The sequence below is a fragment of the Choloepus didactylus genome, chromosome 18, assembly GCF_015220235.1.
Source record: "Choloepus didactylus isolate mChoDid1 chromosome 18, mChoDid1.pri, whole genome shotgun sequence".
NCBI lineage: Eukaryota > Metazoa > Chordata > Mammalia > Pilosa > Megalonychidae > Choloepus > Choloepus didactylus.
Window position 1 is genome coordinate 14,578,657 of NC_051324.1, and position 6,273 is coordinate 14,584,929.

The following is a 6,273-nucleotide window of genomic DNA, read 5'->3' on the forward strand; positions in this document are numbered from 1 at the left end:
TTTGTAGCTGAATAGTTTTCCATCCTATGGATATATTACATTTTGTAACTTATTTGTGCCTCAAGGATCTTTTCAAGTATGAATATATACATATATAGTCACTCTATCACTCGGCAGGCACAACTTTATGGTCATTTGGGTCACCCAGTAAATGGGCTTAAGTAGAACACTCAATTGAGGAAGATGTCTCTTGAAAATCCAGAGGTCACAGTGATATTGCACCTCATGTTTGCTTGTAGAAGGGGCCAGATGCAACCATTTGTGATTTATCTTAGCGGTAATATCTTGATATGCCCCACACCACTGAATGCTTAGAAATTTCACTGAGGTGAAAGCCCTCTAAATTTCTGTTGCATTTATTTCTCATCCCCTGTCATGTAAATGTCTTACCAATAAGACTATAGCAGTTACTTCTTTTTCATCACTATGTTCAGTCATCATGATATCATCCATGTAACAGACCAGTGTGATAACTCATGGAAAGGCAATCATGCTCCCTATGGATTCAATAATGGCATAGGTATGGAGAGTCAATATATCCCTAAGGAGTAGAAAGAAAGTGCATTCCTAGCTGAAAGCAAACTGCCAGATGAAAGCAAACTGTTCATGGTGGACTTTACTATCAGGTATCAGAGAAAATCAAAATTTCTAAAGTAATACCTGCTTAACAGGTACCACTGGATGTGCTGATTTGCTCAAGCAAAACTACCACATCTACAATAGCAGATGCAACTGGAGTCATTCCCAGTAAGTTTTATACTAATCCACTGTCATCATCCAAGGTTCATCTGTTTTTTTTTCTTCACAGGCCAAATAGGAGAGCTGAATGGGGATGTTGTGGAAATCACTACCCCTTCATCCTTCATTCCTTGATGATGGCACTAATCTCTGCAATCTCTCCAGCAATGTGGTATTGCTATTATTTTACTATTTTTCTAGGTAGAGGCAGTTCTAGTGCCCTTCTCTTGGACCTTCCTACCATAATAACCCTCACTCCACAGGTCAGGAAACCAATGTAGGAATTTTGCTACTTGCTGAGTAGGTCTATTCCAATTATGCATTCTGGAACTGGAGAAATAACCACATAATATGTTTGGGGACCCACTGTGAGATCAACTTGAACTAAAACACCACTGATCACCTAATGTTTAGAACACAGTGACATTTTAGGTCTACTGGAATTAGTGTCAGTTCAGAGCCACTCTCCAGTAATTGTGAAGTGTCTGATGATTTTCTTTTCCTCAACATACAGTCCCTGCTAAAAGATCATAACTTCCTTTGGGAAAGACTAGGAGTAAGATTAACAGAATAAAATTTCTGCAGTGTGTAGTGTGCTTCCCCAAGAGTACCTGACTTTCCCTACTTGAAAAGATTCTGGGTCACTAACCTTTAAAGTCTGGGAATAAACTGAGAGACAATGATTCAAGTTCATTTCTGTTCACCTTCCCTAGAACACTTTTGCTTATAAAAGTCACATAAGAATTTAGCATACTGCTCATCTATTTCACTTGTAGGTTCATTATGATTAATTAGCCAATGCCTCAGGTCTCTGTGAGGCAGACCATTCTTTTTAATGCTTTGATTTTTTTATCCATTACAATCACCATGTCCCCTTTGTGTTTTGCAATTAAGTGTTTTGACTTGACTCCTGCCAATCTGGGATCTGATCTTCTGCACTGTATTTAAGGATCAAAATTCACTGGCTGCTGTTCCCACAGTAATATCTGACTGTGCCGGTTTGAATGTATTGTGTCCCCCAAATGCCATTATCTTTGTGGCCTTGTGTGGGGCAGACCCTTGGTGATGGTTGGATTTGCTTGGAATGTGCCCCACCCAGCTGTGGGCAATGATTTTGATGAGATGTTCCCATGGAGGCGTGGCCCCACCCATTCGGGGTGGGCCTTGATCGGTGGAGCTATATAAATGAGCCGACTCAAAGAGGAAAGTGAGTGCAGCTGTGAGTGGCGTTTTGAGGAGGAGCAAGCTTGCTAGAGAGGAATGTCCTGGGAGAAAGCTGTTTTGAGGCCAGAGCTTTGGAGCAGAAGCCAGCCATGTGCCTTCCCAGCTAACAGAGGTATTCCGGAGGCCATTGGCCATCCTCCATTGAAGGTACCCGATTGCTGGTGTGCTACCTTGGACGCTTTGTGGCCTTAAGACTGTAATTGTGTAGTGAAATAAACCCCCGTTTTATAAAAGCCTATCCATCTCTGGTGTTTTGCATTCTGCAGCATTAGCAAACTAGAACAGATTTTGGTACCGGAGAAGTGGGGTGCTTTTGCTGCTGAGTTTGCAAATACCAAACATGTTGGAACGGCTTTTTAAATGGATAATGGGGAGTTTCTGGAAGAATTGTGAGGAGCTTGATAGAAAAGGCCGAAACTGCTTTAAAGAGACTGTTTATGGAAATATGGACTCTAAAGATACTTCTGACGAGGTCTTGAACAGAGATGATCAATGTGTTGTTGTGAACCGGAAGAAAGGCGATCCTTGTTTTAAAGTGGCAGAGAATTTGGCAAAATTGAGTCCTGGTGTTATATGGAAGGAAGAATCTGGAAGCAACAACCTGGAATACTTAGCTGAGGAGATCTCCAGACTACATGTGGAGGATGTATCCTGGCTTCTCCTTGCAGCTTATAGTAAAATGCGAGCCAAGAGAGATAAACTTAGAATGGAACTCTTGGGTTCAAAGAAACCAGAAGCTGATGGCTTGGAAAATTATGAGCTTCCAGGGGGTGGAATCCCAGAAGCTACAGCCCAATGTGAGGATGTAACCAGACATGGAACCCAGCTGCCATTTCAGTACAAGACAAGATTGGAGATGGAATTATCCAGAAAGGATTTGTGGAAAGTCCTATTGTCTGATGGCTTTGACCCCTGTATACTTCATGCAAAGCCAACAGAATTTTTGCGAGATCTTTATAGATGGAGCCATTGCCAGTCTGGACTGGAGGAGACAGACAAGGAACAAACTGAAGGAAAAATTTCTTCAAAGACAGAGCCATGGAGGTTGAGGTCTGGAGTCAAGAGGTCTTGGACTGGGAGAGTGGAGCAGCCCACATGCATGGCAAGGGTGAGTTTGCCCCAGAAGTCGAGGGTGGGCTTTCTGCCTCGATGCTCTGGAGGAGTTTTGCCACCCCAAGCCCCAAAGAGGGTGGAGCATATTCCCAGGGAATTGGGGAGAGCCTGGCTGCCACCACACTGTTCTGAAGGGGTTGAGCGTGTGCCCCGGAGATGGAAGGGAATCCGGGAGCTGCCCCGATGTTTGAGGAGGGTGGGGCCGAGAAGGTGGTCTCCCCAATGTGTGGATATGTTGGAACACTCACCCAAGCATTTGGAGAGGAAAGGGCTGCTGCAAAGGCCCTTAGGAAGGGTTAGACTCCCACTCTCTCAAGCCCCAAGGATGCAACGTCATTCTGTTAATGACTCTCAGATTTTGAAATCTAATGGAGCTTGTCCTGCGGGTTTTAGAAACTGTTTTGGTCCTGTTAACCCTGTTTTCCTTACTCTTTCTCCTTATGGCAATGGAAATGTTTATCCTATGAATGTCCCTCCTTTGTATACTGGAAGCATATAACTTGTTCTAAGTCCACAGATTTAAGCTAAAGGAAAAGTATGCCTTAGGACTGACCACGCCTATATTTGATTTTGATGGGATTTTGTACTTAACTTTTGTTACTGAAATGGTTTAAGTTTTTGTGATATTGTGATGAAATGAATGTATTTTGTATTTGGAAAGATAATGTCATTTTGGGGTCCAGGGGGTGGAATGTGCCAGTTTGAATGTATTGTGTCTCCCAAATGCCATTGTCTTTGTGGTCTTGTGTGGGGCAGACCCTTGGTGATGGTTGGATTTGCTTGGAATGTGCCCCACCCAGCTGTAGGCAATGATTTTGATGAGATGTTCCCATGGAGGCGTGGCCCCACCCATTCGGGGTGGGCCTTGATCGGTGGAGCTATATAAATGAGCCGACTCAAAGAGGAAAGTGAGTGCAGCTGTGAGTGGCGTTTTGAGGAGGAGCAAGCTTGCTAGAGAGGAATGTCCTGGGAGAAAGCTGTTTTGAGGCCAGAGCTTTGGAGCGGACGCCGGCTGCCTTCCTAGCTAGCAGAGGTTTTCCGGAGGCCATTGGCCATCCTCCGTTGAAGGTACCCGATTGCTGGTGTGTTACCTTGGACGCTTTGTGGCCTTAAGACTGTAATTGTGTAGTGAAATAAACCCCCGTTTTATAAAAGCCTATCCATCTCTGGTGTTTTGCATTCTGCAGCATTAGCAAACTAGAACACTGACCTACAGAGAAAAGTAACCACAGAGCTCCTCATGGAATGTGGTCCTCCTCTCACAATTTTATCCATCACAGTTGTGGTGAAAGGTGCATCCTCTGAGCATAGGCTGGGTGTGCATATCTTTCATGATAAATTAACCCTAATGCTGCAATCTCTCTAAGCCTTTATACATCACCATATGCATTATGCTAGGGAATATCTGATATTTCCAATTTATTTAGTTTTGGCTCCTTTTTTTGTCCATGTTCCAACTAATTAAAAAAAATGTTGGAGCTTTTTCTAAACAACTGACCTAACATGCTGATTCTGGAAACTTTGCTTTTTTTATGGGTCTCTATTTATTCAGCATGATCCAACTCTATGTTCCTTCCACCATTATCCCACACCATTAATACACACTACTACACATATTCCCCCAATTTCTGTGGAAAAAAAATAGGAAAACATGTGCAATTGTTTTGGAGTATAGCACACATCCTCGTATATCACACTCTGTACCTCACCTGTCAGGTCCCATTGGGACTTCAATCTTGTTATAGGCCTGGAAACATGGAGGGGTGTTGGTGGTGGGTCATGAGGGCAATTAGTAGTATCCTGCAATTCACATATCTCAGGTGATTCCATCTGGTGAAACAGGGTTAATCATAGACAAATGAATGAGGGCCTTTTACTAGGGGCAGTCAATTTAAAGTTTTATTATGTAAAACAGGTGTGGTGGCTTTGAGTCATGCCCCCAGAAATACATGTTCTTAAACTTAATCCATCCATGTGGGTTTCAACCCATTGTCTTTTGATGACATTACTTCAGTTAAGATGTGGCTCAACTAAACCAGCCTTGCTTTGACCCTGATTACTGGAGTTCTTCATTAGCAGAGTAGACAGAGAGAGGAGCCACAGGAAATAGTCACAAGCTGGAAGTCAAGGTAAACCAGCAAAGAACATAGAAGACCCTACCATGTGCACTGCCATGTAATGGGAAAACCAAGAAACCCCAAAGATTGCCAGCTGGACAGGAGACACTGACCCTGCAAAAAACAAGCCTTATAGCCTCTGTAACTATAAGCCAATGCATTCCTGCTTTTATGCCAATCTAGCAGCATGGTATTTACTTTAGCACCTAGGAAACTAAAACAGCTGGGATTGTTTCAGATGGAGGTGAGATGGCTGATTCCTTGGGGGAGGTCACTACTGATTCATCTGGTAAAGAAGACTCAGTAGAATCTAGGGTTCAATTTCCCCACCATCATCATGATCAGCATTTATGACCCCATTCCACTTTTCAGGATGCCTTTATTTCCAATCTGCACTGTCACTTTATAAACAGCCACCCTATATGGTTGTTTACTCAATGAGCATTGTGACATTGCTACTCACATGATGAGACTCTGTATTTAGTTTTTATAAAACTCAACTTTGTGGCTACAAGAAATTTCAGGTCACACAGATATTTTCACATCATTCATTTGATGCTTGGGTGGAGAATTTGAAGCTCAGAATTCATCCTTTTTCTATAACAACTTTATCCAGGATATTTAGGAAAAACCAATCAATCTCATACTTTTTAACTTCAAAAGCTATGATAAAGTATCAAATACTTTGTCAACCCAGGCCTCACCTCTAATAAGCATTTGAGTAGGAGTATCCAATGTTGATATTTTGTGTATCTCCTTTGCCTATTCACACCATGGATATCAGTGCTATCTTAATCACTGGAAATAGGGTCATTAGTGCCTTTAATACTAATCAGAATGGAGAGCCAGCCACTTCCAAAAACTGCAGAACCAACCATTTCAAAAATCTCATGATTCTATTTCTCAAGAATCACTCTAAGTTCCAAATCTATATTTTCAGGTATCAGGAATCACCAGAGAAACTGAAACTGCAGGATTTCTTACTTCTGAAGACCTCAATTTTGGCTTTTAAGGCTTCACAATGATTGGATGACTTCCAAACATTCCTGAGGGCAATCTTCCCTGCTGAATACAGATGCAG